The sequence below is a fragment of the Gallus gallus genome, chromosome 2 (genome assembly GCF_016699485.2).
Source record: "Gallus gallus isolate bGalGal1 chromosome 2, bGalGal1.mat.broiler.GRCg7b, whole genome shotgun sequence".
NCBI lineage: Eukaryota > Metazoa > Chordata > Aves > Galliformes > Phasianidae > Gallus > Gallus gallus.
This window is the reverse complement of record NC_052533.1, coordinates 18404766-18417052: the sequence shown is the minus strand read 5'-3', so window position 1 is coordinate 18417052 and position 12287 is coordinate 18404766. Positions and strand designations below refer to the sequence as shown.

The following is a 12287-nucleotide window of genomic DNA, read 5'->3' as shown; positions in this document are numbered from 1 at the left end:
TTTATCTCAAAGTTTCAGGTTGAATTAGAGCCTGCTTTTTTACAGAAACATTGATTCTGATCTGAAGACTTCGGGGATCAATAATACTATGTAATTGGTTGGTAAATCTTTTCAATTGTTAATAAACCTTGATATTATGTGTTGGCGCTTGAGTTTTTCTGCATCTGGACTTACTTAGAAACTAAGAGAAGGATTTCTGTACAGCTTGTTACGAAAAAAAGAGGAAAAATTAATCACCTGAAAATACCAAGCAAAGTGAAAACCTTCTCATTAAGATTTTTGGCAAGTGACTTCAAAAACTCAGACCAAAAAGTAAAACATAGAAATGCAGACTAAAGAGACAAAGTGTATAATAGTGATGGATTTAACTACTCTAACTGAGGCAAAATTTACCAGACAGAAGAGCTGTGTAACACCAAGAAAAATCTCACTTACTGTAGATAACCAATCTGTTACTGGAAGATCATAAATTAGTTTAGAAAGTAAAAAGAAAAACTTTCACTAATGGAAAGCCATTCTGGAAGTAAGTATAGCTTTGAAATGGCAAGCTTGGTATTGGAGCATATGAAAGTGCCAATGATAATAGGGTATCTAGACAACTTCCTTCTTTATTACTGTTAGAAAGATCAGCCTGCAGCTGACTGTTTCTCCTGTTGCTCATGTATCACAATTGTTTTAAAGTGTGCAGTACTACTAGCACTCAAGTTAGCTTTTGTCACTACAAATATATACTGCCTGGCCTTTCTTTGTGTATTCTTTACAGCTGCTTTTCTCAGGCTATTTCACTTGACAAATACACCCATCAGACTAAAACATACATGCATGCAAACTCATATTGCTATGCTATTTTCATTCTTACGTACAACCTTTGCACAAGTGAGAAGTCTACTGAGTATAGCCTTTGGCCACTTTATTATTATTATTCTTGTATTTTTAGTTTCTAATTCTGTAATTAGTTAAACGTATGATACAGCTACTCTTCTCTAATTGAATTCCTCTTATTAGTCTGATATTTGTTTTAGCTAGTCTGCTTTCTAATAGCTTTTAAATTTTCATGCTATAGCACTACTCATGCTAACTTACATGACTGTTTGAACCTCTATTATTCAAACAATTATTTGCCTGCTAAGTTCCAATAAAGTTAGATTTCACGTTGTATAATCAGTTATACTGCAGTCAGTTATATGTAGATAAGCATCAGGATTGTGTTAATACTTAACAGACTTCCATTGCCCCACAAACATATGAATAATTTCTGTAGTACTGAAGGTGTGCAGTGAAGACGAAGGGAAGGCATCCGTGCTTATTTATCTCCCTGTTTCCACATGCTGCTGAGTGAATGATTTTTGCAGCAGCCTTGTGGGTACCTTATTATAGCAGTAATTTTTTCATTTCATTCAAACTCCTGCATGCACTGACTGCACCAGCCTGACAGAACAGGTCCCAGGTAGCCTAAGGTCATATAGTCATTCAATAGCAATAAATCTGTGTTACAGAGCTGCTCTGATTAGCATTCTCTGTAAGAGAACAAAACTATAGCTGGTCAGGAAAGTGCCTCCATTCTTGTCCATGGGCAAGTCACCTCACATGGCCTAACGGGCAGTGTGGGGAAGCAGAGTGAGGCACATGAGATAGGGAGAGCACAGCATGATGCTGTTACTTGGCAGTAAGTTTTTCAGTGACAGGACCCCACACAATACATAGCCCAGGTAGCACAACCTCAGAGACCCCCCAGTTTAGGACCCATCCAGTGTCTGATGCGCAAACAATTGTGGCAAAAATGGTGACTTCTAAGAATAAAGATTTTACCCCAGTGTGTGTTGGTTTCCCATTTGCTTTTCTTCTCATTCACTGTCATTTCACATTAGTTCATTGCATTATTTTCCAACAACCTCTCTTTTGTATGTTATATAAGCTTGTAAGGCACAGTCTTAGATCATAAGTCATTTGTGTTTAATTGTTTGTCATCCATTAGACTTTAAATAATTCATGCCTTTCTGTATTAGCTACATCCTTTCTCCACATATAGCATTGCTTTTGTTGGTTTTGTCTGACTTGGAGTAATATAATGCAGGACACTCAAAATAATTTACAGTGACTTTTTTCTTCAGTGATGTATTCTTTCTGCTTCAACAATCAGCAGCAGTGCTCCTTTTCCTATTAAAGCAGAACCTGCCATTGGCATGTTCTAAGAGACAGAAGCAAAAGGAGTTTTTTTGTCCTTGTTCTTTTCTACATCTTGCCCTCAACAGTTTTATTAAAACACTGCAGATAGATGTCAGTTCAGGGCCTACATGTTTCTGAATAAGTAAAGAGGAGAAAAAGACATAAGCTTCTTTTGTGCAAAGAAAAAGTTGCAAGTGTTTTGGAAAGAACAAAGAACTGTCTGAAAAGTTATCCTTTAGTTATGTCAGAGATGATAATATGGTATGGTGTTTTCCACTCTGAAGAGTCACATGCAGCTGATAAAAATAGTCAGATGACAAGAAGAACTTAGTGGCCACCATGGGTCCAGGAGAATTCCATGTAACTCCCAGATTTCCTACCTACTTTGTCCTCCTTTATCCTGTGCAAATTACCAGGTCTCTGATTTGTTAGAATAAACAAATGTTTTCCTTGACAAGCTGTGACAATGGTAGCCCCTTAAGCTCTAGGAGTCTGCCTTTAGGAATGGTAATTCGTCCACTCCCATTAAGAGTTCTAGTTCATCAGTAGTGTTTTACTTGTCTGTACATGGGGAACCAACAATTTAATCCATAACAGGCAGAATGGGAGTAAGGCTTAATCTTCCTATCCAAGAAGCTAAGGAGAGGAGCATGTCTGAAATACCCAATTCTTTAATGTTTATTTATCTATGAAGTATCTTAAGAATTTATTTTTCACAGTAATTTGACTTTTTTTTTTTTTTTTAAGGTACTCTCCTTTTCAGATTATAAACACTAGGTCCTAACTTTGTTCACCAGGCTGCAGGAAACCCTGGCATCTTTGGAGAAAATCCAAAGCGAAGTTTCACAGCTCCACAGTTTACTGGCTAACAGGCTCGCACCAGGATGCATTCATTTATTAGCACTACTTCATTAATTAGTATAATCAATTATGATTCCTTTCAGGCAGAATTTGGATAAGATCCAAGACCTGCCACATGGGTAGAAAGGATTCATTTTCTTTTGAAATTATAGAAGGAGCGCTAGACTCCCTGTTAAGCCTTGTTGGTGAACAATCCTGCTAGCTGCATGAAACTTAGCTGGAGTGAGCTTAGAAGCTGCATTTAAAAGTCACTGTTGTCAACTGATAAAATTCTGCAGTGTTCAGAAATGTTATTTTTGGTTTGTGCCCTCTGTACAGTAATCAAGACTAACTAATGATTAACCACTATCCTCTTGCCACCAGAAGTCACTCTCTCCTCTGATGTTTTCATAACATGCAATCCTAGGTGAAAACCACCACACCAGCAAAAGTACTAGTGCAACTTTCTTGAAAATATACTTCATACAGTGATTGTAAGTCCCCAGTCCGGTTATATGAACACAGTGTATTTTCAGTAAATTAAAATAATGAAATACATAAATTAGAGTGAAATAGATGTAGTAGCCTTGACAGGTACTGCCTTTTCTTAATATTATAATGTATTCTATTAGCACTATAGGAATTGCAACCCTGTACGTGAAGAGGGTATGGCTTAAGAAGCACCATTTTAAAGAGACTTGTCTTCGTAATAGTGCTGAATATCACTAAAACCATTGGCTTTTCCCCAGTACACTTGAATTTCCTGCATTCATGATGAATTTGAATCCTACTGTTTGACAGGGATGAAAATGAAACGCTCCTTCTCTAGATTTCTACAGGAATTCTACCACACATCTCTCAGCAGTGATCTCACCAATCATAAGTTGTCCTGGAGGTCATCTGATTCAGTGAGATTAAGTACTTCTCCCAGTGCAGATACAATTGCACAAAATGCTTTACTACAAATTTAATCTTTTTGTTTGCCTTTTCAAACTATTAAAAATTTCAATTTAGAAGTTTACATTAGTGCAAAAATATGAATGTAACTTACTTAAATTTGCTTTTTCTGTAAGAAGAGAATAGTAAGGGCACATAACCACTAAGTTACCTCTTCAGCTGATCATGTACATGGCAAACTCATTTATGAGTGGATGACCAGACCCATGCCTAAAAGCAAAGGCTAGATTAAAAGGGCAAGAATTACCTCATATGATTTCTCCCTGGCTGAAAATGCAGAAATTTCTCCTTCTATTAGCTATCTAGGGTCACAGTATGAAGAGAAACAGGAAAATCCAGAGAGAAAGGCTTTTCTTTATCTTAGAATAAGCTGAAAAACTCTGGAGACCTGTCCTCTCACCACTGAATCTAGACAAACCTGAAATTACTATCCTACCTTTTCCTAGTGGGATAAACCTTGTTCAGCTTATCCAGATAAAATTGATGTCTTCAGGATGCTCTGTTTGTAGAGACACAAGCCTAAAGACTGTCTTTAACATATGCAGCAAGACCTGGAATCCTGGAATCCTGTCACAATGATCATCTAGTTTCAACCTCCCTGTAGCATTAGAATTATAGTGAGCAACTGTAAAGACTGGCTAATCACATATATTTTCATAATAATTTACCAAATTTTTTAGGTTTTCAAAAGCATTTAAATGAAATCAACCTTTGAACAGTTCATTCAAAATTTAAACATATTCTACTTCCCTTCATTGTGGTCATAGATCTACAATTTTATTCTCTTTAATGTATTTTCTCTTGGTTTTCCAAGACCAAAAAATATATATATCCACTTAGAAACAAATGTGATATGCAGCAAAATGGTTTCTACACAATAACACAAGAGGTTAATTGTTCTCTCAATAAAGTGTTTCAGAATTTTATTTTTATCTAAAACTAACAGTCTTTTACTATACTAATAGTTGCACATCAGATAATTTTGAAGCTTTCAAGCAAAAACAGCAGTAGCAGGAAGTGCAATATTAACAGTTTACTGGGAGCACAACTTATAATTTCCTTTATTTAGCATTACATTAAAGCACTGAATTCAAAAATGAACTAACCCTGTATCAATTGAGCCGTTTAATCCCAAGCAGCTTTCTAACCCTTTTAGTTAAAAAAAGAAAAGAAAAAAAAAAAAAAGAAACCACCTCCAGGAGAGACCAATTGCATAAAACTACACTGCTCGTACAATCTACCAATTTATTTCCAGGAGTATTTTTAAATGGTGCAAAGATTTAAAATATTTACAGCAATTTAGCAAGCAGATTTAACATGCTCATTGTATGTTTCACTATCCATCATTCCGAACACAAAGAATATTAAATAATGTTTTTAAAGAAGGGAAGTAGCTAGGAAATCTGAGCTATAACTAAGCCATAAGGAAAAGAAATAGTAGTGTATTTTCAAGCAATTATAGCTCCCTAGTTGGTGGTGTATGGAATGAGCGCTGCAAGTCAAGCAACTTCACCTGTGCAATGCAGCAATCTCCCTGGAAGTCCATCTGAAATTTCTTATTACTACAATAGAAATCTATTTCTCTGTTTCTCTCAGCTGAGGTACTATCCAGTGTCTGTAGCACAGAACACAAGTCAATAGAGGAGTGAAGGTCCTCCCTAACAATCAGCACACTTACCCATTACCTCCCATTCATAAAAGTATTCTGCTTCATTTTATCAACAGTGCATTTAGAAGAATTTACTAGCATGGAAGTTTGTTTGGCTGTTACTTTAAGGACATTAAACTATTTACAAAGCACTTTAGCTGCTATCAGTCAGTGCATCTACTTTGCCTTCAACACAGTTAATTGATTCTTCTTTGTTTCATTAACTCCACATGTTCTTTCTGTCCTTCTCCTGTCCCTAAACATTTCAGAAATCTGCAGCCGGCCAACTTTCTACATCGTAATGCAGGAAAGGGCCGATAGGCTACCCAAGAAGGTCACCAAGATCCAAAAATGCATCAGCACATCAATTAAGTCATGGGTTTATGGTATTTTATATAGGCTACATTTCAGCATATAGCAATAAATAAATAAATAAATAATCACCCTGCACAGAAGGGAATGTATAAAGAAAGCTAATGACAGCACCAGCTGTTTTTATTGTAGATCACTAAATCAAGGAAACCTTAGACTGTCTTGCCCAAACTTCTGTGAATTCAGTATATGACAATCTTAATGCTATAAAAATTGTCTAAACCATCAGGTCATTTGAAAGAATTGTTTACCTATGGGAAAAGTCTATTTTTACAACACTGCCTATGGAGAAAATATGTTAGTTATTGTTCGTTTGTTCTGCTTTAAAGAATAAATTCCTGGGGGAATGTAACTGAGGATTACAGCAATTAAGTAGTGGTCACTGGCTTCGTTCTACATACAGGTGTCATTAAGCAAAGATGTCACACCAGGCATTAGCTGTCATTTGGCAGCTGTGTTGGCAACGGCTGTGAGCTTGATTCTCAAGCTGTCACTGATGGAACACATCAGCATTGCTCATGACTGCAGATGTATTATCAGGGTGCACCAAAAGTAGATCTGTTCTTCTATGGACAACTAAATTATCCACACCCTTCTGGAGAGCAGTAGGAGAGAGATCGTCTTTCCAGGACCTAGGGGTGTATGTTTATCACAACAGAAGATGCTCCCTGTCAAGGTAAACAGCAACCTATTTTTTCCATCAGCAAAACAGCACTTCCTCCGGGAGTGGAAGATGGTTCTGAAAGAAACCAGTCAGGACTGAACAAACAGTGTTCTTACCGTATCCATCCAGCATCCACAATGCACATTTGACTAAAATCATTCATTTCACTGCTGGAGAGTACCTCAAAAACATTTGGCATCTTTCTTCTCTTCCGTTGTTTTTATTTTCTGATCCGCTGGCAGAGTCCATTACATCTAAGGCAGTTAGCTTGATATCAGCTATATGGATGAAACAGAGAAAGTCATTCCTGAGAAGATGAAACACTCCAAATTATATAATTGATAGGAACTAGAGTTACTAATGAAAAGGTATTTAAGTAGAATACATTATAATCTAAATGGAATATAATGAAGCTTATAGGTCTCTGCAAAAGATCCCAGTAAGTTAAAAAAATAATAATAAAAATCAGTGAATTATTTTGCAAGAGTGACAATCACAATAATTATAGAAAGAAAACAGGTAGCTTTTAGAAAAATAAAAAGGTGAAATTTTTTCTCATCAGTATGCAGTGCTGCACCAGTAAGACAGCATGAGATTTCTCTGAGCTGTGCTTATTCACTGCAAATAAGAGTTTGGCCTCAGCTAATATGCACGCACTTCAAACAGATAGGTCAGTAGCAAGGCCAAACGTACCAGCTGGTTTCAGACAGGAATTATCCAAAGTTCATACCATCAGGCTGTAGAACAGACTCCTAGTAGGATATCACTGAGACCACGACATCACAAAGAAGAAAACTCCTACATTTGTTTTGTTAAATTAAGCAGAAAGAAGAAAAAATGTAACGTTCTCTCCTCTAGATCTAACATAAGTGAGTTTAATTCAATAAACTTTAAGAAGAAAGAGATGGGAAGTATATTGCAGACCAGATCTTCAGCTGGAGGAGTGAATATCATGTTTTTTGTTGCTGATTTCTTTTCTTACCTGGATGATGTTGCTCATTCATCAAAGGGTCTCACCCTCTAAGTTTCAGCAAAGCTGATCAAGTCCCCTGAGTCCCTTTCTTCATTAGATTGACATGTCCATCAGAGCCTTTCTTCACCTGCCCTTCTGCCTTTCCTTATTGCCCCACACCCCTAAATTTTAGATCTGAAATCCTAACTATGGATTAAAACCAGCTACCTAGGCATTGCTCTGCCCTCAGCTCCCAGGCCAAAGCTCCGGGGACAGTGCTCAGCAGTCACGCTGAGGCTGGCTGAGGAAGGAGATCTGCTGGTTCAGAAGTGCCAGTGCTAAGTCTGTAGATGTCTCTGACTTCTAAATTATGGTCAGAATCATATCTGAGATAGTATGCCAATTTTAGGGAGAAAGAAAAGAGATAAATAGATAAAAGGATGCAAGAACAGTGTCAGCTGCTCTTGTCTATCCCCCTGATAGGCTGAGGGAGAGAAGGCTTTGTTAATTCTAAGATGTCATATTCAGAAAGAAGTAACCTATAAAATTTACGCACAGGAAGAGGAGGGGCTTCTCCAAACTTCATCGGTTCTGTTCACTGAGGAGATGTGACATGTTCTTCAACAAAGATGTTATATGCTGTTACCAGCTGTGGCTTTAAGGCTGCCTGCAGTCCTGTGGGGACAATTCATGCATCCTGAATTAACTGTGCAAACAGATATGTGCCTTCATTGAAGATCATTCCTATCATCAAGGACAAGTGTATCGTTGAGCAGTAGGGGACACTGCTGTAAGCTAGTCCCATTTACTAGGACCCTTTGAGGTGTCCCTTTGAACTACCATCAAGCCAGTTCATGATCCAGCATAGTAAGTAGCCGTTCATCTCACAAATTGATCTCTTCTCCAGGAAGATGAGATAAGGGATGGTACTAAAGGCCTTACTGAAATCCAGAAAGATTACATCCACCGCTTTCCCTTTGTCCTCCAAGTGAGTGATATTATCACAGGAGATCAAATTACTATGGCAGGACTTTGCCTTCATGAACCCATGCTGACTATAGCTGGTAACAGCTTTTTATTTAAATGCCTTTCAATATTCCACAGGACTGGTTTGCATCTCAGTTACCCTGGCTGCCTTGTTTCTGATGACATAAAAGCCAAGTCAGCTACTTTAGGTGAAGGTCATATCTGTTCTTTCATTATTTTCCTACGCATTAATATTATGTTCACTGTTTTTGTGTATTTTGAAGTGCGTTGTTTGTTTTGTTTTGTTTCTTCAAACCATGGATCCTGAACTGATCCAGCCTGTGAAATCCATCTAGAGTCTATAAGGCAATTCTCTTGCACATTTTTTATATATAAGCTTCTGTTTGGACATGCAATCTTGACTTCAGTGGCAGACATGGCTAAAATTTTTTCTTTTATCTGAGTATGTTAACTGTCTTCCATCTTTAATGGAAACTGTGTCAGTCATCTTCATTTTTAGGTTTAAATATCATAAGTTCTGCACACTCATTTTCTGACAACTGACATTGTTTATACAACCTGCTCATTAAAATGTATAAGGACACACAAGCCTTACAATGTTATTAGTTTATCTTCAGAGTTCAAACAAACATCTAAATATATGGATCTGCCCCATTTTCTTGCACCTAAATGTAATAAATCCCAGATGACTGACCTTTCCTGTCAGACCTCTCCCACTCACATTGGTTGCAGCAAACAAAAATGAGAAAGTATCTTAATATTTTCTCATTTCTAAGTGTTGCATGAAAAACTGTGGATGAAAGACATTTTTATTCCCAACATTGAATGAAATCAATACAAGCATATGAGGAATCAATGAGTTAACACATCTGTACAAGAGACAGCTGAAGTGTTGCATGGAATATTTGTACCTGATCCCAAGTTTCACTAGCACTTAATCACAGGCCATTGTAAAAACAGTGAAATCCCTGTTCACTGGCCAGTTATTAAAATGAATTTGGGTTTGCTTACGTTGCATTTACAGACACAGTGGGATACATGTTACTTAATTTCAGACTTCCAGAAACTCAGCACCTAGTTTCATTTAAATTTACTCTAACTAGTTGCAAAAGACAGACACTTCTACAAGGTGATTCATCCTACTCTAAAATTGCCAGCTTCTGGGAAAAAAAAAAAAAAAAGTATTTTTTCATTTTGTTCAAAAACAACGTAAGTTGCATTACATATTGGCATACCAAATAAGTTGTTTGTTTTCTATTTGTGCTGATCTGTATTCTAGTTTAAAAAAAGAGACAATATTTAAAAAGTATAAAGTCAACACATTCTACTGATTAAATGAAGTCTTTCAGATATGGGATACAGAAGAAAAATAGCACATAGAAAATTGCCTTAAACAGAGACAACATTACCCATACTGAAAAAACAATGTGCTCCTGGTCGTTACATAGTTCTTTAGCACCTAGATATTTCTATGTGCTTATCTGTTTTTTCAGAACTAGATTCCAACTGTGTACTACACTTCTAGGTATGTGATGCTTAACCTGTTAAACTCACTGAGAAAATAAATAAATAAATAAAACCAGCTGTCACCTCACAGCCTGTGAAGTCTACGTGCATCAAATTCATACTACAAGGGAAGTGATTGTTGGTCACTGGAAGCAGAGGAAGTGCTTCTGATAGGTTATTTGTAACGAGGCAATGTATGGTTAGGCATATCAATAATTCATATATAGGAAAAACTCGCTCAACTGGTGATGAGGGTCTTCTGTCTACAGAACACTCCTTCTAAGGAAGTAGCCTTCATCCAGGAGACTCTGTCCCTTCAGAGTCTAGCCCTTAAATGAACCCAGGGAGTGGTGGATCCATAGAATCATAAAACCCTGAGTTGGAGAGGATCTCTGAGAACCATCTAGTCCAACTTCCCTGCAGTGAACAGGAACACCACAGCTAGATCATATTGCTCAGAGCAATTAATCTAGCCTCGCCTTGAATGTCCCCAGGGATGGAACATCAACCACAATACTAGACAACCTGTTCCAGTGTGTCACCACCCTCACTGTAAAAGATTTTTTCCTTATATCTAACCTAAATCTACCCTCCCTGACCTTGAAGCCATTTCTCCTTATTCTATCACAACAGACTCTGCTAAAGAGTCTGTCCCCTTCTTTCCTGTAGCTCACCTTTATAAACTGAAAGGCTGCTATCAGGTCACCTTGCAGCCTTCTCTTCTCCAGGCTGAACAGCCCCAGCTCTCTAAGCCTGTCCTCGTAGCGAAGGTGTTCCATTCCATGGATCATTTCTGTAGCTCTTCTGTGGACATGCTCTGGACTCGATTCTGCAGCCAGTTCTTCATCCATCAAACAGTCCAACCATCAAATCCATATCTTTCCAACATGGAGAGAAGGGTGTTGTGAGGTACTGTGTCAAAGGCCTTATTAAAGTCAAAATAGATGATATCAATGGCCCTTCCCTTGTCCATTCATGCAATGATACTATCACAAAAGACCACCAGATTGGTTAAACAGGATTTGCCCCTGGTGAAGCCATGCTGGTTCTTCCATATCAGTTCCCTGCCTTCCATGTGCCTTAGCATAGCTTCTAGGAGGATCTGTTCCACGATCTTCCCGAGGTGAGACTGGTGAGACTCACAGGTCAGTCCACTCCTTTCAGTCATGTGGTAAGAACAGGTGAATTGCTTCCACTTGTGCTTCCTGGGCCAGTCATCCTGCTCACCTGGTGCTCAGTCATCAGTCCAGGCCATGATGTAACTGTTCCCTTATAGTGGTTCACACAGCCTTTAATCTATAGAGCAGTTTTAATAGGGTATTTGGAAAAGTTCAGGTTCGTTTTACAGATTCATTTTGTAAGATAACTACAGTGCTTTTAGTCACTGAACCATCTCCCAGTAACTTTATTGGCCTTTAAAGCACCAGTTGTGGTGACATAAAAACAAAGAGACTACTAAGATTAGAGGCTGGATACCCACAGGAAGAAAAGAGAAAAAAGTATGGAAATTATTTTGAAGTCATCATAGTTTATTTTTGTAAACAACAGTGTACATCTTAGAGCTTAAGTCTGTAAAATCAAATTTTATGTTTTCAAATTTCACACCTGGTCTTCCTAGGTTTTCCAATCATTATGAAAAACATTAAATGGAAATGCTTTCTTCAGCTAGTATTATTAATAATAAATATTGGCTGAGGACCCAAACACAATACTAAGCAGAATGACCTGTTCCAGCTCCTAAAGTCCAACAGCCACTGGCAGTCGGTGCTAAATTATCATTATTTTTAGTACACACAATAGCAGACATATTGTATTCTTGGTGAACAAATCTGGGGAAGACTTACAATTGCCTAGTGGAATAGACAAGTTATAGATAAAATGCATGAGAAATACACACACAATGTATTCTTTTACATTGTAAAAAGTGCATTGCTTGTGAGGAGTATTATTTCAGCAGCATGATCAGGAAGTTTGTAGGAAAGGAAGATGAAGAAGGTGGTAGGACTAGAAGGCTACACAGGAAGAGAATCTGAGGTTGCAGAAGAAACTGTCATACAGAAAATAGGGGATATTAAGGATTACAGAAAACAAAAGATATTAAGGCAACCAACTAACAAAAATCCCGTTACATTCAGCTTTGTTCCAACCTATCGTACTGAAGGTAATTGCGCCAATACAAATTAATAATTAATAAG

The 12287-nt window shown here is 37.5% G+C and overlaps 1 long non-coding RNA gene across 1 annotated transcript in view; it reads right to left on the bottom strand.

Annotated features, from left to right (window-relative positions):
* The window catches only part of LOC107052622, a 42518-nt gene that overhangs the window by 12000 nt on the left and 18231 nt on the right, over positions 1-12287 (bottom strand). The window contains exons 3-4 of the long non-coding RNA XR_005856222.2: positions 10767-11560; positions 6764-6925 (exon numbers count right to left, since the gene is read on the bottom strand). This is a non-coding gene — a long non-coding RNA (uncharacterized LOC107052622). The remainder of the gene's footprint in view (positions 1-6763; positions 6926-10766; positions 11561-12287) is intronic.